This window comes from Tachypleus tridentatus, chromosome 8 (genome assembly GCF_004210375.1).
Source record: "Tachypleus tridentatus isolate NWPU-2018 chromosome 8, ASM421037v1, whole genome shotgun sequence".
Lineage (NCBI taxonomy): Eukaryota > Metazoa > Arthropoda > Merostomata > Xiphosura > Limulidae > Tachypleus > Tachypleus tridentatus.
The window spans coordinates 45,614,493-45,640,349 of NC_134832.1; positions in this window are offsets into that span (position 1 = coordinate 45,614,493).

Consider the following 25,857-nt stretch of genomic DNA (forward strand, 5'->3'; position numbering starts at 1 on the left):
GGTTCAAACCGGATCAATCCGGTTATAACCTCATATGCAAATTTTTACACTTTATATACTATTTTAACCGTATTACAAGTATTTTTCTTTAAACCAATTTTAACCGGTTCAAACCGGATCAATCCGGATCTAACCTCAAATACATGTTTTTACACATTATATGCTGTTTTAACTGTATTACAAGAATTTTTCTTTTAAACTGATTTTAACCGGTTCCAACCAACATGTTTTACACTTTAAATGCTGTTTTGACCGTATTACAAAAATTTTTCATTTAAACTCGTCTTAACCGGTTCCAACCGGATCAATCCTATTCTAACCTCAATTTGCATGTTTTTACACTTTATATGCTGTTTTGAACGTATTACAAGAATTTATATTTAAACTGGTTTTAACCGGTTCCAACCAACATGATTTTACACTTTATATGCTGTTTTGACCGTATTACAAGAATTTTTCTTTTAAATCGATTTTAACCAGTTCAAACCGGATTAAACCGGTTCCAACCGGATCAATCCGGTTCTAACCTCAATTTGCATGTTTTAAACTTGATATGCTGTTTTGACCGTATTACAAGAATTTTTTATTTAAACCGGTTTTAACCAGTTCAATCCGGATTAAACCGGCTCCAACCTGATCAATCTGGTTCTGACCTTAATTTCCATGTATTTACACTTTATATGCTGTTTTGAACGTATTACAAGTATTTTTCTTTTAAACTGGTTTTAACCGATTCCAACCGGATCAATCCAGTTCTAACCTCAATTTGCATGTTTTTACACTTTATATGCTGTTATACCGTATTTGAAGAATTTTTCTTTTAAACTGGTTTTATCCGGTTCTAAACGGATTAAACCGTATCCAACCGGATCAATTCGGTTATAACCTCAATTTGCATGTTTTACACATTATATGCTGTTTTAACCGTATTATAAGAATTTTTCTTTTAAACCGATTTTAACCGGATCAATCCGGTTCTAACCTCAATTTGCATTTTTTAAACTTTATATCCTATTTGACCGTATTAGAAGAATTTTTCTTTTAAACCAGTTCAAACAGGATTAAACTGGTTCTAACCTCAATTTGCATGTTTTACTTTTTATATGCTGTTTTGCCCGTGTTACAAGAATTTTTCTTTTAAACCTGTTTTAACCGTTTCCAACTGGATCAATCCGGTTCTAACCTCAATTTGCATGTTTTTACACTTTATATGCTGATTTGACCGTATTACAAGAATATTTCTTTTAAACCAGTTTTAACCGGTTTCTACCGGATCCATCCGGTTCTAACCTGAATTTGCATGATTTTACACTTCATATACTGTTTTGACCGTATTACAAGAATTTTTCTTTTCAACCGGTTTTAACCGGTTCAAACCGGATCAATCCGGTTCTAACCTCAATTTGCATGTTTTTACACTTTATATGCTGTTTTGACCGTATTACAAGAATTTTTTTTTCTTTTAAACCGGTTCTAACCGGATCAATCTGGTTCTAACCTCATTTGCATGTTTTACACTTTATATGCTGTTTTGACCGTATTACAAGAATTTTTCTTTTAAACCGATTTTAACCTGTTCAAACCGGATCAATCCGGATCTAACCTCATAGACATGTTTTTACACATTATATGCTGTTTTAACCGTATTACAATAATTTTTCTTTTAAACTGGTTTTAACCGGTTCCAACCAACATGATTTTGCACTTTATATGCTGTTTTGACCATATTACCAGAATTTTTCTTTGAAACCGGTTTTAACCGGTTCTAACCTCAATTTGCATGTTTTTAAACTTGATATGCTGTTTTGACCGTATTACAAGAATTTTTCTTTTAAACTGGTTTTAACCGGTTCAAACCGGATCAATCCGGTTATAACCTCATTTGCATGTTTTTTACACTTTATATGCTGTTTTAACCGTATTACAAGTATTTTTCTTTAAACCAATTTTAACCGGTTCAAACCGGATCAATCCGGATCTAACCTCAAATACATGTTTTTACACATTATATGCTGTTTTAACTGTATTACAAGAATTTTTCTTTTAAACTGATTTTAACCGGTTCCAACCAACATGTTTTTACACTTTAAATGCTGTTTTGACCGTATTACAAAAATTTTTCATTTAAACTGGTCTTAACCGGTTCCAACCGGATCAATCCTATTCTAACCTCAATTTGCATGTTTTACACTTTATATGCTGTTTTGAACGTATTACAAGAATTTATATTTAAACTGGTTTTAACCGGTTCCAACCAACATGATTTTACACTTTATATGCTGTTTTGACCGTATTACAAGAATTTTTCTTTTAAATCGATTTTAACCAGTTCAAACCGGATTAAACCGGTTCCAACCGGATCAATCCGGTTCTAACCTCAATTTGCATGTTTTAAACTTGATATGCTGTTTTGACCGTATTACAAGAATTTTTTATTTAAACCGGTTTTAACCAGTTCAATCCGGATTAAACCGGCTCCAACCTGATCAATCTGGTTCTGACCTTAATTTCCATGTATTTACACTTTATATGCTGTTTTGAACGTATTACAAGTATTTTTCTTTTAAACTGGTTTTAACCGATTCCAACCGGATCAATCCAGTTCTAACCTCAATTTGCATGTTTTTACACTTTATATGCTGTTATACCGTATTTGAAGAATTTTTCTTTTAAACTGGTTTTATCCGGTTCTAAACGGATTAAACCGTATCCAACCGGATCAATTCGGTTATAACCTCAATTTGCATGTTTTTACACATTATATGCTGTTTTAACCGTATTATAAGAATTTTTCTTTTAAACCGATTTTAACCGGATCAATCCGGTTCTAACCTCAATTTGCATTTTTTAAACTTTATATCCTATTTGACCGTATTAGAAGAATTTTTCTTTTAAACCAGTTCAAACAGGATTAAACTGGTTCTAACCTCAATTTGCATGTTTTACTTTTTATATGCTGTTTTGCCCGTGTTACAAGAATTTTTCTTTTAAACCTGTTTTAACCGTTTCCAACTGGATCAATCCGGTTCTAACCTCAATTTGCATGTTTTTACACTTTATATGCTGATTTGACCGTATTACAAGAATATTTCTTTTAAACCGGTTTTAACCGGTTTCTACCGGATCCATCCGGTTCTAACCTCAATTTGCATGTTTTACACTTTATATACTGTTTTGACCGTATTACAAGAATTTTTCTTTTAAACTGGTTTTAACCGGTTCTAACCTCAACATGGATCAATCCGGTTCTAACCTCAATTTGCATGTTTTACACTTTATATGCTGTTTTGACCGTATTACAAGAATTTTTCTTTTCAACCGGTTTTAACCGGTTCAAACTGGATAAAGCGGTTCCTACCGGATCAATCCGGTTCTAACCTCAATTTCCATGTTTTTACACTTTATATTCTGTTTTGACCGTATTACAAGAATTTTTCTTTAAACCGATTTTAACCTGTTCAAACCGGATCAATCGGATCTAACCTCATTTACATGTTTTTACACATTATATGCTGTTTTAACCGTATTACAAGAATTTTTCTTTTAAACTGGTTTTAACCGGTTCTAAACTCAACATGCATGTTTTTTACACTTTATATGCTGTTTTGACCGTATTACAAGAATTTTTCTTTAAACCGGTTTTAACCGGTTCTAACCTCAATTTCAATTTGCATGTTTTAAACTTTATATGCTGTTTTGACCGTATTACAAGAATTTTTCTTTTAAACCGGTTTTAACCAGTTCAAACCGGATTAAACAGGTTCCAACCGGATCAATCGGTTCTAACCTCAATTTGCATGTTTTAAACTTGATATGCTGTTTTGACCGTATTACAAGAATTTTTTATTTAAACCGGTTTTAACCAGTTCAATCCGGATTAAACCGGCTCCAACCTGATCAATCCGGTTCTGACCTTAATTTCCATGTATTTACACTTTATATGCTGTTTTGAACGTATTACAAGTATTTTTCTTTTAAACTGGTTTTATTTCAATCCAGTTCTAACCTCAATTTGCATGTTTTTACACTTTATATGCTGTTATACCGTATTTGAAGAATTTTTCTTTTAAACTGGTTTTAAACTGGTTTTATCCGGTTCTAAACGGATTAAACCGTATCCAACCGGATCAATTCGGTTCTAACCTCAATTTGCATGTTTTTACACATTATATGCTGTTTTAACCGTATTACAAGAATTTTTCTTTTAAACCGATTTTAACCGGATCAATCCGGTTCTAACCTCAATTTGCATTTTTTAAACTTTATATCCTATTTGACCGTATTAGAAGAATTTTTCTTTTAAACCAGTTCAAACAGGATTAAACTGGTTCTAACCTCAATTTGCATGTTTTTACACTTTATATGCTGATTTCACCGTATTACAAGAATATTTCTTTTAAACCGGTTTTAACCGTTTCCAACTGGATCAATCCGGTTCTAACCTCAATTTGCATGTTTTACACTTTATATGCTGTTTTGACCGTATTACAAGAATTTTTCTTTTAAACTGGTTTTTTTACCGGAATCCGGTTCTAACCTCAATTTGCATGTTTTACACTTTATATGCTGTTTTGACCGTATTACAAGAATTTTTTTTTAAACCGGGTTAAACCGGTTCCAACCGGATCAATCCGGTTCTAACCTCAATTTGCATGTTTTTACACTTTATATGCTGTTTTGACCGTATTACAAGAATTTTTCTTTTCAACCGGTTTTAACCGGTTCAAACTGGATAAAAGCGGTTCCTACCGGATCAATCCGGTTCTAACCTCAATTTCCATGTTTTTACACTTTATATTCTGTTTTGACCGTATTACAAGAATTTTTCTTTAAACCGATTTTAACCTGTTCAAACCGGATCAATCCGGATCTAACCTCATATACATGTTTTTACACATTATATGCTGTTTTAACCGTATTACAAGAATTTTTCTTTTAAACTGGTTTTAACCGGTTCCAACCAACATGTTTTTACACTTTAAATGCTGTTTTGACCGTATTACAAAAATTTTTCATTTAAACTGGTCTTAACCGGTTCCAACCGGATCAATCCTATTCTAACCTCAATTTGCATGTTTTTACACTTTATATGCTGTTTTGAACGTATTACAAGAATTTATATTTAAACTGGTTTTACCGGTTCCAACCAACATGATTTTACACTTTATATGCTGTTTTGACCGTATTACAAGAATTTTTCTTTTAAATCGATTTTAACCAGTTCAAACCGGATTAAACCGGTTCCAACCGGATCAATCCGGTTCTAACCTCAATTTGCATGTTTTAAACTTGATATGCTGTTTTGACCGTATTACAAGAATTTTTTATTTAAACCGGTTTTAACCAGTTCAATCCGGATTAAACCGGCTCCAACCTGATCAATCTGGTTCTGACCTTAATTTCCATGTATTTACACTTTATATGCTGTTTTGAACGTATTACAAGTATTTTTCTTTTAAACTGGTTTTAACCGATTCCAACCGGATCAATCCAGTTCTAACCTCAATTTGCATGTTTTTACACTTTATATGCTGTTATACCGTATTTGAAGAATTTTTCTTTTAAACTGGTTTTATCCGGTTCTAAACGGATTAAACCGTATCCAACCGGATCAATTCGGTTATAACCTCAATTTGCATGTTTTTACACATTATATGCTGTTTTAACCGTATTACAAGAATTTTTCTTTTAAACCGATTTTAACCGGATCAATCCGGTTCTAACCTCAATTTGCATTTTTTAAACTTTATATCCTATTTGACCGTATTAGAAGAATTTTTCTTTTAAACCAGTTCAAACAGGATTAAACTGGTTCTAACCTCAATTTGCATGTTTTTACTTTTTATATGCTGTTTTGCCCGTGTTACAAGAATTTTTCTTTTAAACCTGTTTTAACCGTTTCCAACTGGATCAATCCGGTTCTAACCTCAATTTGCATGTTTTTACACTTTATATGCTGATTTGACCGTATTACAAGAATATTTCTTTTAAACCGGTTTTAACGGTTTCTACCGGATCCATCCGGTTCTAACCTGAATTTGCATGTTTTACACTTTATATGCTGTTTTGACCATATTACAAGAATTTTTCTTTTAAACTGGTTTTAACCGGTTCTAACCTCAATTTGCATGTTTTTACACTTTATATGATGTTTTGACCGTATTACAAGAACTTTTCTTTTAAACCGGGTTAAACCGGTTCCAACCGGATCAATCCGGTTCTAACCTCAATTTGCATGTTTTTACACTTTATATGCTGTTTTGACCGTATTACAAGAATTTTTCTTTTCAACCGGTTTTAACCGGTTCAAACTGGATAAAAGCGGTTCCTACCGGATCAATCCGGTTCTAACCTCAATTTCCATGTTTTTACACTTTATATTCTGTTTTGACCGTATTACAAGAATTTTTCTTTAAACCGATTTTAACCTGTTCAAACCGGATCAATCCGGATCTAACCTCATATACATGTTTTTACACATTATATGCTGTTTTAACCGTATTACAATAATTTTTCTTTTAAACTGGTTTTAACCGGTTCCAACCAACATGTTTTTACACTTTAAATGCTGTTTTGACCGTATTACAAAAATTTTTCATTTAAACTGGTCTTAACCGGTTCCAACCGGATCAATCCTATTCTAACCTCAATTTGCATGTTTTTACACTTTATATGCTGTTTTGAACGTATTACAAGAATTTATATTTAAACTGGTTTTAACCGGTTCCAACCAACATGATTTTACACTTTATATGCTGTTTTGACCGTATTACAAGAATTTTTTTTTTCTTTTAAACGGTTTTAACCGGTTCTAACCTCAAATTTGCATGTTTTAAACTTTATATGCTGTTTTGACCGTATTACAAGAATTTTTCTTTTAAACCGGTTTTAACCAGTTCAAGCCGGATTAAACAGGTTCCAACCGGATCAATCCGGTTCAAACCTCAATTTGCATGTTTTTAAACTTGATATGCTGTTTTGACCGTATTACAAGAATTTTTCTTTTAAATCGATTTTAACAAGTTCAAACCGGATTAATCCGGTTCTAACCTCAATTTGCATGTTTTTAAACTTGATATGCTGTTTTGACCGTATTACAAGAATTTTTTATTTAAACCGGTTTTAACCAGTTCAATCCGGATTAAACCGGCTCCAACCTGATCAATCTGGTTCTGACCTTAATTTCCATGTATTTACACTTTATATGCTGTTTTGAACGTATTACAAGTATTTTTCTTTTAAACTGGTTTTAACCGATTCCAACCGGATCAATCCAGTTCTAACCTCAATTTCCATGTATTTACACTTTATATGCTGTTATACCGTATTTGAAGAATTTTTCTTTTAAACTGGTTTTATCCGGTTCTAAACGGATTAAACCGTATCCAACCGGATCAATTCGGTTGTAACCTCAATTTGCATGTTTTTACACATTATATGCTGTTTTAACCGTATTACAAGAATTTTTCTTTTAAACCGATTTTAACCGGATCAATCCGGTTCTAACCTCAATTTGCATTTTTTAAACTTTATATCCTATTTGACCGTATTAGAAGAATTTTTCTTTTAAACCAGTTCAAACAGGATTAAACTGGTTCTAACCTCAATTTGCATGTTTTTACTTTTTATATGCTGTTTTGCCCGTGTTACAAGAATTTTTCTTTTAAACCTGTTTTAACCGTTTCCAACTGGATCAATCCGGTTCTAACCTCAATTTGCATGTTTTTACACTTTATATGCTGATTTGACCGTATTACAAGAATATTTCTTTTAAACCGGTTTTAACCGGTTTCTACCGGATCCATCCGGTTCTAACCTCAATTTGCATGTTTTACACTTTATATGCTGTTTTGACCATATTACAAGAATTTTTCTTTTAAACTGGTTTTAACCGGTTCTAACCTCAATTTGCATTACACTTTATATGATGTTTTACACTTTATATGATGTTTTGACCGTATTACAAGAACTTTTCTTTTAAACCGGGTTAAACTGGTTCCAACCGGATCAATCCGGTTCTAACCTCAATTTGCATGTTTTTACACTTTATATGCTGTTTTGACCGTATTACAAGAATTTTTCTTTTAAACCGGTTTTAACCGGTTCAAACTGGATTAAACCGGTTCCAACCGGATCAATCCGGTTCTAACCTCAATTTGCATGTTTTTACACTTTATATGCTGTTTTGACCGTATTACAAGAATTTTTCTTTTAAACCGATTTTAACCTGTTCAACCGGATCAATCCGGTTCTAACCTCAATTTGCATGTTTTACACTTTATATGCTGTTTTGACCGTATTACAAGAATTTTTCTTTTAAACCGGTTTTAACCGGTTCAAACCGGATCAATCCGGTTCTAACCTCAATTTGCAATATTTTTACACTTTATATGCTGTTTTAACCGTATTACAAGAATTTTTCTTTTAAACCAATTTTAACCGGTTCAAACCGGATCAATCCGGATCTAACAATTTCATATACATGTTTTACACATTATATGCTGTTTTAACCGTATTACAAGAATTTTTCTTTTAAACTGGTTTTAACCGGTTCCAACCAACATGTTTTACACTTTATATGCTGTTTTGACCGTATTACAAGAATTTTTCATTTAAACTGGTCTTAACCGGTTCCAACCGGATCAATCCTATTCTAACCTCAATTTGCATGTTTTACACTTTATATGCTGTTTTGAACGTATTACAAGAATTTATATTTAAACTGGTTTTAACCGGTTCCAACCAACATGATTTTACACTTTATATGCTGTTTTGACCGTATTACAAGAATTTTTCTTTTAAATCGATTTTAACCAGTTCAAACCGGATTAAACCGGTTCCAACCGGATCAATCCGGTTCTAACCTCAATTTGCATGTTTTAAACTTGATATGCTGTTTTGACCGTATTACAAGAATTTTTTTATTTAAACCGGTTTTAACCAGTTCAATCCGGATTAAACCGGCTCCAACCTGATCAATCTGGTTCTGACCTTAATTTCCATGTATTTACACTTTATATGCTGTTTTGAACGTATTACAAGTATTTTTCTTTTAAACTGGTTTTAACCGATTCCAACCGGATCAATCCAGTTCTAACCTCAATTTGCATGTTTTTACACTTTATATGCTGTTATACCGTATTTGAAGAATTTTTCTTTTAAACTGGTTTTATCCGGTTCTAAACGGATTAAACCGTATCCAACCGGATCAATTCGGTTATAACCTCAATTTGCATGTTTTTACACATTATATGCTGTTTTAACCGTATTATAAGAATTTTTCTTTTAAACCGATTTTAACCGGATCAATCCGGTTCTAACCTCAATTTGCATTTTTTAAACTTTATATCCTATTTGACCGTATTAGAAGAATTTTTCTTTTAAACCAGTTCAAACAGGATTAAACTGGTTCTAACCTCAATTTGCATGTTTTTACTTTTTATATGCTGTTTTGCCCGTGTTACAAGAATTTTTCTTTTAAACCTGTTTTAACCGTTTCCAACTGGATCAATCCGGTTCTAACCTCAATTTGCATGTTTTTACACTTTATATGCTGATTTGACCGTATTACAAGAATATTTCTTTTAAACCGGTTTTAACCGGTTTCTACCGGATCCATCCGGTTCTAACCTGAATTTGCATGTTTTTACACTTTATATGCTGTAGTGACCATATTACAAGAATTTTTCTTTTAAACTGGTTTTAACCGGTTCTAACCTCAATTTGCATGTTTTTACACTTTATATGATGTTTTGACCGTATTACAAGAACTTTTCTTTTAAACCGGGTTAAACCGGTTCCAACCGGATCAATCCGGTTCTAACCTCAATTTGCATGTTTTTACACTTTATATGCTGTTTTGACCGTATTACAAGAATTTTTCTTTTCAACCGGTTTTAACCGGTTCAAACTGGATAAAAGCGGTTCCTACCGGATCAATCCGGTTCTAACCTCAATTTGCATGTTTTTACACTTTATATGCTGTTTTGACCGTATTACAAGAATTTTTCTTTTAAACCGATTTTAACCTGTTCAAACCGGATCAATCCGGATCTAACCTCATATACATGTTTTACACATTATATGCTGTTTTAACCGTATTACAAGAATTTTTCTTTTAAACTGGTTTTAACCGGTTCCAACCAACATGTTTTTACACTTTATATGCTGTTTTGACCGTATTACAAGAATTTTTCATTTAAACTGGTTTTAACCGGTTCCAACCGGATCAATCCTATTCTAACCTCAATTTGCATGTTTTTACACTTTATATGCTGTTTTGACCGTATTACAAGAATTTTTCTTTTAAACTTTATATGCTGGTTTTAACCGGTTCAAACCGGATCAATCCGGTTCTAACCTCAATATGCATGTTTTACACTTTATATGCTGTTTTAACCGTATTTACAAGTATTTTTTTTTTCAAACCAATTTTAACCGGTTCAAACCGGATCAATCCGGTTCTAACCTCATTTACATGTTTTACACTTTATATGCTGTTTTAACCGTATTACAAGATTTTTTTTCTTTTAAACTGATTTTAACCGGTTCCAACTCAACATGTTTTACACTTTATATGCTGTTTTGACCGTATTACAAAAATTTTTCATTTAAACTGGTTAACCGGTTCCAACCGGATCAACCGGATCCTATTCTAACCTCAATTTGCATGTTTTACACTTTATATGCTGTTTTGAACGTATTACAAGAATTTATATTTAAACTGGTTTTAACCGGTTCCAACCAACATGATTTTACACTTTATATGCTGTTTTGACCGTATTACAAGAATTTTTCTTTTAAATCGATTTTAACCAGTTCAAACCGGATTAAACCGGTTCCAACCGGATCAATCCGGTTCTAACCTCAATTTGCATGTTTTTAAACTTGATATGCTGTTTTGACCGTATTACAAGAATTTTTTATTTAAACCGGTTTTAACCAGTTCAATCCGGATTAAACCGGCTCCAACCTGATCAATCTGGTTCTGACCTTAATTTCCATGTATTTACACTTTATATGCTGTTTTGAACGTATTACAAGTATTTTTCTTTTAAACTGGTTTTAACCGATTCCAACCGGATCAATCCAGTTCTAACCTCAATTTGCATGTTTTTACACTTTATATGCTGTTATACCGTATTTGAAGAATTTTTCTTTTAAACTGGTTTTATCCGGTTCTAAACGGATTAAACCGTATCCAACCGGATCAATTCGGTTATAACCTCAATTTGCATGTTTTTACACATTATATGCTGTTTTAACCGTATTATAAGAATTTTTCTTTTAAACCGATTTTAACCGGATCAATCCGGTTCTAACCTCAATTTGCATTTTTTAAACTTTATATCCTATTTGACCGTATTAGAAGAATTTTTCTTTTAAACCAGTTCAAACAGGATTAAACTGGTTCTAACCTCAATTTGCATGTTTTTACTTTTTATATGCTGTTTTGCCCGTGTTACAAGAATTTTTCTTTTAAACCTGTTTTAACCGTTTCCAACTGGATCAATCCGGTTCTAACCTCAATTTGCATGTTTTTACACTTTATATGCTGATTTGACCGTATTACAAGAATATTTCTTTTAAACCGGTTTTAACCGGTTTCTACCGGATCCATCCGGTTCTAACCTCAATTTGCATGTTTTACACTTTATATGCTGTTTTGACCATATTACAAGAATTTTTCTTTTAAACTGGTTTTAACCGGTTCTAACCTCAATTTGCATGTTTTTACACTTTATATGATGTTTTGACCGTATTACAAGAACTTTTCTTTTAAACCGGGTTAAACCGGTTCCAACCGGATCAATCCGGTTCTAACCTCAATTTGCATGTTTTTACACTTTATATGCTGTTTTGACCGTATTACAAGAATTTTTCTTTTAAACCGGTTTTAACCGGTTCAAACTGGATAAAAGCGGTTCCTACCGGATCAATCCGGTTCTAACCTCAATTTGCATGTTTTTACACTTTATATGCTGTTTTGACCGTATTACAAGAACTTTTTTTTTAAACCAATTTTAACCGGTTCAAACCGGATCAATCCGGATCTAACCTCATATACATGTTTTTACTTTTTATATGCTGTTTTGACCGTAACGTCTTTTACGGTTCCAACCAAAACTTTAAATGCTGTTTTGACCATTTTTCATTTAAACTGGTCTTAACCGGTTCCAACCGGATCAATCCTATTCTAACCTCAATTTGCATGTTTTACACTTTATATGCTGTTTTGAACGTATTACAAGAATTTTTATATTTAAACTGGTTTTAACCGTTTCCAACCAACATGATTTTACACTTTATATGCTGTTTTGACCGTATTACAAGAATTTTTCTTTTAAATCGATTTTAACCAGTTCAAACCGGATTAAACCGGTTCCAACCGGATCAATCCGGTTCTAACCTCAATTTGCATGTTTTTAAACTTGATATGCTGTTTTGACCGTATTACAAGATTTTTTTATTTAAACCGGTTTTAACCAGTTCAATCCGGATTAAACCGGCTCCAACCTGATCAATCTGGTTCTGACCTTAATTTCCATGTATTTACACTTTATATGCTGTTTTGAACGTATTACAAGTATTTTTCTTTTAAACTGGTTTTAACCGATTCCAACCGGATCAATCCAGTTCTAACCTCAATTTGCATGTTTTACACTTTATATGCTGTTATACCGTATTTGAAGAATTTTTCTTTTAAACTGGTTTTATCCGGTTCTAAACGGATTAAACCGTATCCAACCGGATCAATTCGGTTATAACCTCAATTTGCATGTTTTACACATTATATGCTGTTTTAACCGTATTACAAGAATTTTTCTTTTAAACCGATTTTAACCGGATCAATCCGGTTCTAACCTCAATTTGCATTTTTTAAACTTTATATCCTATTTGACCGTATTAGAAGAATTTTTCTTTTAAACCAGTTCAAACAGGATTAAACTGGTTCTAACCTCAATTTGCATGTTTTACTTTTTATATGCTGTTTTGCCCGTGTTACAAGAATTTTTCTTTTAAACCTGTTTTAACCGTTTCCAACTGGATAAATCCGGTTCTAACCTCAATTTGCATGTTTTTACACTTTATATGCTGTTTTGACCGTATTACAAGAATTTTTCTTTTAAACTGGTTTTAACCGGTTCTAACCTCAATTTGCATGTTTTACACTTTATATGCTGTTTTGACCGTATTACAAGAACTTTTCTTTTTCTTTTAAACCGGATCAATCCGGTTCTAACCTCAATTTGCATGTTTTTACACTTTATATGCTGTTTTGACCGTATTACAAGAATTTTTCTTTTAAACCGGTTTTAAACGGTTCAAACTGGGATCAATCCGGTTCTAACCTCAATTTGCATGTTTTTACACTTTATATGCTGTTTTGACCGTATTACAAGAATTTTTCTTTAAACCGGTTTTAACCGGTTCAAACCGGATTCCGGTTCTAACCGGATCAATCCGGTTCTAACCTCAATTTGCATGTTTTACACTTTATATGCTGTTTTGACCGTATTACAAGAATTTTTTTCTTTAAACCGGTTTTAACCGGTTCAAACCGGATCAAACCGGTTCTAACCTCAATGTATGTTTTTTCACTTTATATGCTGTTTTGATATTGCATTTTTTTTAAACTGGATATGCAACGGTTCTAACCTCAATTTGCATGTTTTACACTTTATATGCTGTTTTGACCGTATTACAAGAATTTTTATTTAAACTGGTTCCAACCGGATCAACCGGTTCTAACCTCAATTTGCATGTTTTTACACTTTATATGCTGTTTTGACCGTATTACAAGAATTTTTCTTTTAAATCGATTTTAACCAGTTCAAACCGGATTAAACCGGTTCCAACCGGATCAATCCGGTTCTAACCTCAATTTGCATGTTTTAAACTTGATATGCTGTTTTGACCGTATTACAAGAATTTTTTATTTAAACCGGTTTTAACCAGTTCAATCCGGATTAAACCGGCTCCAACCTGATCAATCTGGTTCTGACCTTAATTTCCATGTATTTACACTTTATATGCTGTTTTGAACGTATTACAAGTATTTTTCTTTTAAACTGGTTTTAACCGATTCCAACCGGATCAATCCAGTTCTAACCTCAATTTGCATGTTTTACACTTTATATGCTGTTATACCGTATTTGAAGAATTTTTCTTTTAAACTGGTTTTATCCGGTTCTAAACGGATTAAACCGTATCCAACCGGATCAATTCGGTTATAACCTCAATTTGCATGTTTTACACATTATATGCTGTTTTAACCGTATTACAAGAATTTTTCTTTTAAACCGATTTTAACCGGATCAATCCGGTTCTAACCTCAATTTGCATTTTTTAAACTTTATATCCTATTTGACCGTATTAGAAGAATTTTTCTTTTAAACCAGTTCAAACAGGATTAAACTGGTTCTAACCTCAATTTGCATGTTTTTACTTTTTATATGCTGTTTTGCCCGTGTTACAAGAATTTTTCTTTTAAACCTGTTTTAACCGTTTCCAACTGGATCAATCCGGTTCTAACCTCAATTTGCATGTTTTACACTTTATATGCTGTTTTGACCGTATTACAAGAATATTTCTTTTAAACCGGTTTTAAACGGTTTTACCGGATCCATCCGGTTCTAACCTCAATTTGCATGTTTTACACTTTATATGCTGTTTTGACCATATTACAAGAATTTTTTTTCTTTTAAACTGGTTTTAACCGGTTCTAACCTCAATTTGCATGTTTTTACACTTTATATGATGTTTTGACCGTATTACAAGAATTTTTCTTTTAAACCGGGTTAATCCGGTTCTAACCTCAATTTGCATGTTTTACACTTTATATGCTGTTTTGACCGTATTACAAGAATTTTTCTTTTAAACCGGTTTTAACCGGTTCAAACTGGATCGGTTCCAACCGGATCAATCCGGTTCTAACCTCAATTTGCATGTTTTTACACTTTATATGCTGTTTTGACCGTATTACAAGAATTTTTCTTTTAAACCTGGTTTAACCTGTTCAAACCGGATCAATCCGGTTCTAACCTCATATGCATGTTTTTTTGACAAGAATTTTCTTTTAAACTGGTTCAAACCGGTTTTAATTACACATGTTTTACACTTTATATGCTGTTTTGACCGTATTACAAAAATTTTTCATTTAAACTGGTCTTAACCGGTTCCAACCGGATCAATCCTATTCTAACCTCAATTTGCATGTTTTACACTTTATATGCTGTTTTGAACGTATTACAAGAATTTTTATTTAAACTGGTTTTAACCGGTTCCAACCAACATGATTTTACACTTTATATGCTGTTTTGACCGTATTACAAGAATTTTTCTTTTAAATCGATTTTAACCAGTTCAAACCGGATTAAACCGGTTCCAACCGGATCAATCCGGTTCTAACCTCAATTTGCATGTTTTAAACTTGATATGCTGTTTTGACCGTATTACAAGAATTTTTTATTTAAACCGGTTTTAACCAGTTCAATCCGGATTAAACCGGCTCCAACCTGATCAATCTGGTTCTGACCTTAATTTCCATGTATTTACACTTTATATGCTGTTTTGAACGTATTACAAGTATTTTTCTTTTAAACTGGTTTTAACCGATTCCAACCGGATCAATCCAGTTCTAACCTCAATTTGCATGTTTTACACTTTATATGCTGTTATACCGTATTTGAAGAATTTTTCTTTTAAACTGGTTTTATCCGGTTCTAAACGGATTAAACCGTATCCAACCGGATCAATTCGGTTATAACCTCAATTTGCATGTTTTACACATTATATGCTGTTTTAACCGTATTAGAAGATATTTTCTTTTAAACCGATTTTAACCGGATCAATCCGGTTCTAACCTCAATTTGCATTTTTTAAACTTTATATCCTATTTGACCGTATTAGAAGAATTTTTCTTTTAAACCAGTTCAAACAGGATTAAACTGGTTCTAACCTCAATTTGCATGTTTTACTTTTTTATATGCTGTTTTGCCCGTGTTACAAGAATTTTTCTTTTAAACCTGTTTTAACCGTTTCCAACTGGATCAATCCGGTTCTAACCTCAATTTGCATGTTTTTACACTTTATATGCTGATTTGACCGTATTACAAGAATATTTCTTTTAAACCGGTTTTAACCGGTTTCTACCGGATCCATCCGGTTCTAACCTGAATTTGCATGTTTTTACACTTTATATACTGTAGTGACCATATTACAAGATTTTTCATTTAAACTGGTTTTAACCGGTTCTAACCTCAATTTGCATGTTTTTACACTTTATATGATGTTTTGACCGTATTACAAGAACTTTTCTTTTAAACCGGGTTAAACCGGTTCCAACCGGATCAATCCGGTTCTAACCTCAATTTGCATGTTTTTACACTTTATATGCTGTTTTGACCGTATTACAAGAATTTTTCTTTTCAACCGGTTTTAACCGGTTCAAACTGGATAAAAGCGGTTCCTACCGGATCAATCCGGTTCTAACCTCAATTTCCATGTTTTTACACTTTATATTCTGTTTTGACCGTATTACAAGAATTTTTCTTTAAACCGATTTTAACCTGTTCAAACCGGATCAATCCGGATCTAACCTCATATACATGTTTTTTTTTATGCACATTATATGCTGTTTTGAACGTATTACCGTATTACAAAATTTTTCATTTAAACTGGTCTTAACCGGTTCCAACCGGATCAATCCTATTCTAACCTCAATTTGCATGTTTTTACACTTTATATGCTGTTTTGAACGTATTACAAGAATTTATATTTAAACTGGTTTTAACCGGTTCCAACCAACATGATTTTACACTTTATATGCTGTTTTGACCGTATTACAAGAATTTTTCTTTTAAATCGATTTTAACCAGTTCAAACCGGATTAAACCGGTTCCAACCGGATCAATCCGGTTCTAACCTCAATTTGCATGTTTTTAAACTTGATATGCTGTTTTGACCGTATTACAAGAATTTTTTATTTAAACCGGTTTTAACCAGTTCAATCCGGATTAAACCGGCTCCAACCTGATCAATCTGGTTCTGACCTTAATTTCCATGTATTTACACTTTATATGCTGTTTTGAACGTATTACAAGTATTTTTCTTTTAAACTGGTTTTAACCGATTCCAACCGGATCAATCCAGTTCTAACCTCAATTTGCATGTTTTTACACTTTATATGCTGTTATACCGTATTTGAAGAATTTTTCTTTTAAACTGGTTTTATCCGGTTCTAAACGGATTAAACCGTATCCAACCGGATCAATTCGGTTATAACCTCAATTTGCATGTTTTTACACATTATATGCTGTTTTAACCGTATTACAAGAATTTTTCTTTTAAACCGATTTTAACCGGATCAATCCGGTTCTAACCTCAATTTGCATTTTTTAAACTTTATATCCTATTTGACCGTATTAGAAGAATTTTTCTTTTAAACCAGTTCAAACAGGATTAAACTGGTTCTAACCTCAATTTGCATGTTTTTACTTTTATATGCTGTTTTGCCCGTATTACAAGAATTTTTCTTTTAAACCTGTTTTAACCGTTTCCAACTGGATCAATCCGGTTCTAACCTCAATTTGCATGTTTTTACACTTTATATGCTGTTTTGACCGTATTACAAGAATTTTTCTTTTAAACTGGTTTTAACCGGTTCCAACCGGATCAATCCGGTTCTAACCTCAATTTGCATGTTTTTACACTTTATATGCTGTTTTGACCGTATTACAAGAATTTTTCTTTTAAACTGGTTTTAACCGGTTCTAACCTCAATTTCCATGTTTTTACACTTTATATGTCGTTTTGACCGTATTACAAGAACTTTTCTTTTAAACCGGTTAAACCGGTTCCAACCGGATCAATCCGGTTCTAACCTCAATTTGCATGTTTTACACTTTATATGCTGTTTTGACCGTATTACAAGAATTTTTCTTTTAAACCGGTTTTAACCGGTTCAAACTGGATTAAACCGGTTCCTACCGGATCAATCCGGTTCTAACCTCAATTTGCATGTTTTTACACTTTATATGCTGTTTTGACCGTATTACAAGAATTTTTCTTTAAACCGATTTTAACCTGTTCAAACCGGATCAATCCGATCTAACCTCATATACATGTTTTTACACATTATATGCTGTTTTAACCGTATTACTGTTTTTTTTCTTTTAAACTGGTTTTAACCGGTTCCAACCAACATGTTTTTACACTTTATATGCTGTTTTGACCGTATTACAAAAATTTTTCATTTAAACTGGTTTTAACCGGTTCCAACCGGATCAATCCTGTTCTAACCTCAATTTGCATGTTTTTACACTTTATATGCTGTTTTGACCGTATTACAAGATTTTTTTTTTTTACACTTTATATGCTGTTTTGACCGTATTACAAGAATTTTTCTTTTTGATTTTAACCGGTTCAAACCGGATTAAACCGGTTCCAAGATCATACATGTTTTACCGGTTGCTGTTTTCAATTTACATTTTTTTAAACTTTATATGCTGTTTTTATTACAAGAATTTTTACACTTTTAATGCTGTTTGACCGTATTACAAGAATTTTCTTTTAAACCGGTTCCATGGATCAATTTTCTAACCTCAATTTGCATGTTTTACACTTTATATGCTGTTTTGAACGTATTACAAGAATTTTTATTTAAACTGGTTTTGTTCCAACCAACAATGACCTCAATTTGCTGTTTTACACTTTACATGCTGTTTTTTCTTTTAAATCGATTTTAAATCGGTTTTAACCAGTTCAAACCGGATTAAACCGGTTTAACCGGATCAATCCGGTTCCAACCGGATCTCTAACCTCAATTTGCATGTTTTTAAACTTGATATGCTGTTTTGACCGTATTACAAGAATTTTTATTTAAACCGGTTTTAAGCAGTTCAATCCGGATTAAACCGGCTCCAACCTGATCAATCTGGTTCTGACCTTAATTTCCATGTATTTACACTTTATATGCTGTTTTGAACGTATTACAAGTATTTTTCTTTTAAACTGGTTTTAACCGATTCCAACCGGATCAATCCAGTTCTAACCTCAATTTGCATGTTTTTACACTTTATATGCTGTTATACCGTATTTGAAGAATTTTTCTTTTAAACTGGTTTTATCCGGTTCTAAACGGATTAAACCGTATCCAACCGGATCAATTCGGTTCTAACCTCAATTTGCATGTTTTTACACATTATATGCTGTTTTAACCGTATTACAAGAATTTTTCTTTTAAACCGATTTTAACCGGATCAATCCGGTTCTAACCTCAATTTGCATTTTTTAAACTTTATATCCTATTTGACCGTATTAGAAGAATTTTTCTTTTAAACCAGTTCAAACAGGATTAAACTGGTTCTAACCTCAATTTGCATGTTTTTACTTTTTATATGCTGTTTTGCCCGTGTTACAAGAATTTTTCTTTTAAACCTGTTTTAACCGTTTCCAACTGGATCAATCCGGTTCTAACCTCAATTTGCATGTTTTTACACTTTATATGCTGATTTGACCGTATTACAAGAATATTTCTTTTAAACCGGTTTTAACCGGTTTCTACCGGATCCATCCGGTTCTAACCTCAATTTGCATGTTTTACACTTTATATGCTGTTTTGACCATATTACAAGAATTTTTCTTTTAAACTGGTTTTAACCGGTTCTAACCTCAATTTGCATGTTTTACACTTTATATGATGTTTTGACCGTATTACAAGAATTTTTTCTTTTAAACCGGGTTAAACCGGTTCCAACCGGATCAATCCGGTTCTAACCTCAATTTGCATGTTTTTACACTTTATATGCTGTTTTGACCGTATTACAAGAATTTTTCTTTTAAACCGGTTTTAACCGGTTCAAACTGGATTAAAAGCGGTTCCTACCGGATCAATCCGGTTCTAACCTCAATTTGCATGTTTTTTACACTTTATATGCTGTTTTGACCGTATTACAAGAATTTTTAAACTTTTAAACCGATTTTAACCTGTTCAAACCGGATCAATCGGTTCTAACCTCATTTTACACTTTATATGTTTTTACCGTATTATAGAATTTGTTTTAAACCGTATTACAACCCAAATTTAAAAAATTTTTTAATTTAAACTGGTTTAACCGGTTCCAACCGGATCAATCCTATTCTAACCTCAATTTGCATGTTTTTACACTTTATATGCTGTTTTGAACGTATTACAAGAATTTATATTTAAACTGGTTTTAACCGGTTCCAACCAACATGATTTTACACTTTATATGCTGTTTTGACCGTATTACAAGAATTTTTCTTTTAAATCGATTTTAACCAGTTCAAACCGGATTAAACCGGTTCCAACCGGATCAATCCGGTTCTAACCTCAATTTGCATGTTTTTAAACTTGATATGCTGTTTTGACCGTATTACAAGAATTTTTTATTTAAACCGGTTTTAACCAGTTCAATCCGGATTAAACCGGCTCCAACCTGATCAATCTGGTTCTGACCTTAATTTCCATGTATTTACACTTTATATGCTGTTTTGAACGTATTACAAGTATTTTTCTTTTAAACTGGTTTTAACCGATTCCAACCGGATCAATCCAGTTCTAACCTCAATTTGCATGTTTTTACACTTTATATGCTGTTATACCGTATTTGAAGAATTTTTCTTTTAAACTGGTTTTATCCGGTTCTAAACGGATTAAACCGTATCCAACCGGATCAATTCGGTTATAACCTCAATTTGCATGTTTTTACACATTATATGCTGTTTTAACCGTATTACAAGAATTTTTCTTTTAAACCGATTTTAACCGGATCAATCCGGTTCTAACCTCAATTTGCATTTTTTAAACTTTATATCCTATTTGACCGTATTAGAAGAATTTTTCTTTTAAACCAGTTCAAACAGGATTAAACTGGTTCTAACCTCAATTTGCATGTTTTTACTTTTTATATGCTGTTTTGCCCGTGTTACAAGAATTTTTCTTTTAAACCTGTTTTAACCGTTTCCAACTGGATCAATCCGGTTCTAACCTCAATTTGCATGTTTTTACACTTTATATGCTGATTTGACCGTATTACAAGAATATTTCTTTTAAACCGGTTTTAACCGGTTTCTACCGGATCCATCCGGTTCTAACCTGAATTTGCATGTTTTTACACTTTATATACTGTAGTGACCATATTACAAGATTTTTTCTTTTAAACTGGTTTTAACCGGTTCTAACCTCAATTTGCATGTTTTTACACTTTATATGATGTTTTGACCGTATTACAAGAACTTTTCTTTTAAACCGGGTTAAACCGGTTCCAACCGGATCAATCCGGTTCTAACCTCAATTTGCATGTTTTTACACTTTATATGCTGTTTTGACCGTATTACAAGAATTTTTCTTTTCAACCGGTTTTAACCGGTTCAATCTGGATAAAAGCGGTTCCTACCGGATCAATCCGGTTCTAACCTCAATTTGCATGTTTTTACACTTTATATGCTGTTTTGACCGTATTACAAGAATTTTTCTTTAAACCGATTTTAACCTGTTCAAACCGGATCAATCGGATCTAACCTCATAACATGCATGTTTTTACACTTTATATGCTGTTTTGAACGTATTACAAAAATTTTTTTTTCATTTAAACTGGTCTTAACCGGTTCCAACCGGATCAATCCTATTCTGACCTCGATTTGCATGTTTTTACACTTTATATGCTGTTTTGAACGTATTACAAGAATTTATATTTAAACTGGTTTTAACCGGTTCCAACCAACATGATTTTACACTTTATATGCTGTTTTGACCGTATTACAAGAATTTTTCTTTTAAATCGATTTTAACCAGTTCAAACCGGATTAAACCGGTTCCAACCGGATCAATCCGGTTCTAACCTCAATTTGCATGTTTTAAACTTGATATGCTGTTTTGACCGTATTACAAGAATTTTTTTATTTAAACCGGTTTTAACCAGTTCAATCCGGATTAAACCGGCTCCAACCTGATCAATCTGGTTCTGACCTTAATTTCCATGTATTTACACTTTATATGCTGTTTTGAACGTATTACAAGTATTTTTCTTTTAAACTGGTTTTAACCGATTCCAACCGGATCAATCCAGTTCTAACCTCAATTTGCATGTTTTACACTTTATATGCTGTTATACCGTATTTGAAGAATTTTTCTTTTAAACTGGTTTTATCCGGTTCTAAACGGATTAAACCGTATCCAACCGGATCAATTCGGTTATAACCTCAATTTGCATGTTTTACACATTATATGCTGTTTTAACCGTATTACAAGAATTTTTCTTTTAAACCGATTTTAACCGGATCAATCCGGTTCTAACCTCAATTTGCATTTTTTAAACTTTATATCCTATTTGACCGTATTAGAAGAATTTTTCTTTTAAACCAGTTCAAACAGGATTAAACTGGTTCTAACCTCAATTTGCATGTTTTTACTTTTATATGCTGTTTTGCCCGTGTTACAAGAATTTTTCTTTTAAACCTGTTTTAACCGTTTCCAACTGGATCAATCCGGTTCTAACCTCAATTTGCATGTTTTACACTTTATATGCTGTTTTGACCGTATTACAAGAATATTTTCTTTTAAACCGGTTTTAACCGGTTCCAACCGGATCAATCCGGTTCTAACCTCAATTTGCATGTTTTACACTTTATATGCTGTTTTGACCGTATTACAAGAATTTTTCTTTTAAACTGGTTTTCAACCGGTTCTAACCTCAATTTGCATGTTTTACACTTTATATGCTGTTTTGACCGTATTACAAGAATTTTTTTTCTTTTAAACGGTTTAAACCGGTTCATGTTTTACGGATTAAACCTGACCGTATTCCAACCGGATCAATCCGGTTCTAACCTCAATTTGCATGTTTTTACACTTTATATGCTGTTTTGACCGTATTACAAGAATTTTTCTTTAAACTGGTTTTGACCGGTTCAAAATTTTTTTTCTTTTAAACCGTTCCAACCGGATCAATCCGGTTCTAACCTCAATTTGCATGTTTTTACACTTTATATGCTGTTTTAACCGTATTACAAGAATTTTTCTTTTAAACTGGTTTTAACCGGTTCTAACCTCAATTTGCATGTTTTTACACTTTATATGCTGTTTTGACCGTATTACAAGAAATTTTTCTTTTAAACTGGTTTTAACCGGTTCCAACCGGATCAATCCGGTTCTAACCTCAATTTGCATGTTTTACACTTTATATGCTGTTTTGACCGTATTACAAGAATTTTTCTTTTAAACTGGTTTAACCTCAATTTGCATGTTTTACACTTTATATGCTGTTTTGACCGTATTACAAGAATTTTTAACCGGTTTTAACGGTTCAAACTAAACTGGTTAACCTGGATCAAATCCTGGTTCTAACCTCAATTTGCATGTTTTACACTTTATATGCTGTTTTGACCGTATTACAAGAATTTTTCTTTTAAACATGTTTTCAAACTGGATACAAAAATTTTTTTAAACGGTTTAACCAACCGGATCAATCCGGTTCTAACCTCAATTTGCATGTTTTACACTTTATATGCTGTTTTGACCGTATTACAAGAATTTTTTTTTTATTTTTTAAACCAGTTCAAACTGGATTAAACCGGTTCCAACCGGATCAATCCGGTTCTAACCTCAATTTGCATGTTTTACACTTTATATGCTGTTTTGACCGTATTACAAGAATTTTTTTTTTTAAACCGGTTTTAACCAGTTCAATCCGGATTAAACCGGCTCCAACCTGATCAATCTGGTTCTGACCTTAATTTCCATGTATTTACACTTTATATGCTGTTTTGAACGTATTACAAGTATTTTTCTTTTAAACTGGTTTTAACCGATTCCAACCGGATCAATCCAGTTCTAACCTCAATTTGCATGTTTTTACACTTTATATGCTGTTATACCGTATTTGAAGAATTTTTCTTTTAAACTGGTTTTATCCGGTTCTAAACGGATTAAACCGTATCCAACCGGATCAATTCGGTTATAACCTCAATTTGCATGTTTTACACATTATATGCTGTTTTAACCGTATTACAAGAATTTTTCTTTTAAACCGATTTTAACCGGATTAATCCGGTTCTAACCTCAATTTGCATTTTTTAAACTTTATATCCTATTTGACCGTATTAGAAGAATTTTCTTTTAAACCAGTTCAAACAGGATTAAACTGGTTCTAACCTCAATTTGCATGTTTTTACTTTTTATATGCTGTTTTGCCCGTGTTACAAGAATTTTTCTTTTAAACCTGTTTTAACCGTTTCCAACTGGATCAATCCGGTTCTAACCTCAATTTGCATGTTTTTACACTTTATATGCTGTTTTGACCGTATTACAAGAATATTTCTTTTAAACCGGTTTTAACCGGTTTCTACCGGATCCATCCGGTTCTAACCTGAATTTGCATGTTTTTACACTTTATATACTGTAGTGACCATATTACAAGATTTTTTCTTTTAAACTGGTTTTAACCGGTTCTAACCTCAATTTGCATGTTTTTACACTTTATATGATGTTTTGACCGTATTACAAGAACTTTTCTTTTAAACCGGGTTAAACCGGTTCCAACCGGATCAATCCGGTTCTAACCTCAATTTGCATGTTTTTACACTTTATATGCTGTTTTGACCGTATTACAAGAATTTTTCTTTTCAACCGGTTTTAACCGGTTCAAACTGGATAAAAGCGGTTCCTACCGGATCAATCCGGTTCTAACCTCAATTTCCATGTTTTTACACTTTATATTCTGTTTTGACCGTATTACAAGAATTTTTCTTTAAACCGATTTTAACCTGTTCAAACCGGATCAATCCGGATCTAACCTCATATACATGTTTTTACACATTATATGCTGTTTTGAACGTATTACAAAAATTTTTCATTTAAACTGGTCTTAACCGGTTCCAACCGGATCAATCCTATTCTAACCTCAATTTGCATGTTTTTACACTTTATATGCTGTTTTGAACGTATTACAAGAATTTATATTTAAACTGGTTTTTACCGGTTCCAACCAACATGATTTTACACTTTATATGCTGTTTTGACCGTATTACAAGAATTTTTCTTTTAAATCGATTTTAACCAGTTCAAACCGGATTAAACCGGTTCCAACCGGATCAATCCGGTTCTAACCTCAATTTGCATGTTTTTAAACTTGATATGCTGTTTTGACCGTATTACAAGAATTTTTTATTTAAACCGGTTTTAACCAGTTCAATCCGGATTAAACCGGCTCCAACCTGATCAATCTGGTTCTGACCTTAATTTCCATGTATTTACACTTTATATGCTGTTTTGAACGTATTACAAGTATTTTTCTTTTAAACTGGTTTTAACCGATTCCAACCGGATCAATCCAGTTCTAACCTCAATTTGCATGTTTTTACACTTTATATGCTGTTATACCGTATTTGAAGAATTTTTCTTTTAAACTGGTTTGATCCGGTTCTAAACGGATTAAACCGTATCCAACCGGATCAATTCGGTTATAACCTCAATTTGCATGATTTTACACATTATATGCTGTTTTAACCGTATTATAAGAATTTTTCTTTTAAACCGATTTTAACCGGATCAATCCGGTTCTAACCTCAATTTGCATTTTTTAAACTTTATATCCTATTTGACCGTATTAGAAGAATTTTTCTTTTAAACCAGTTCAAACAGGATTAAACTGGTTCTAACCTCAATTTGCATGTTTTTACTTTTTATATGCTGTTTTGCCCGTGTTACAAGAATTTTTCTTTTAAACCTGTTTTAACCGTTTCCAACTGGATCAATCCGGTTCTAACCTCAATTTGCATGTTTTTACACTTTATATGCTGTTTTGACCGTATTACAAGAATTTTTCTTTTAAA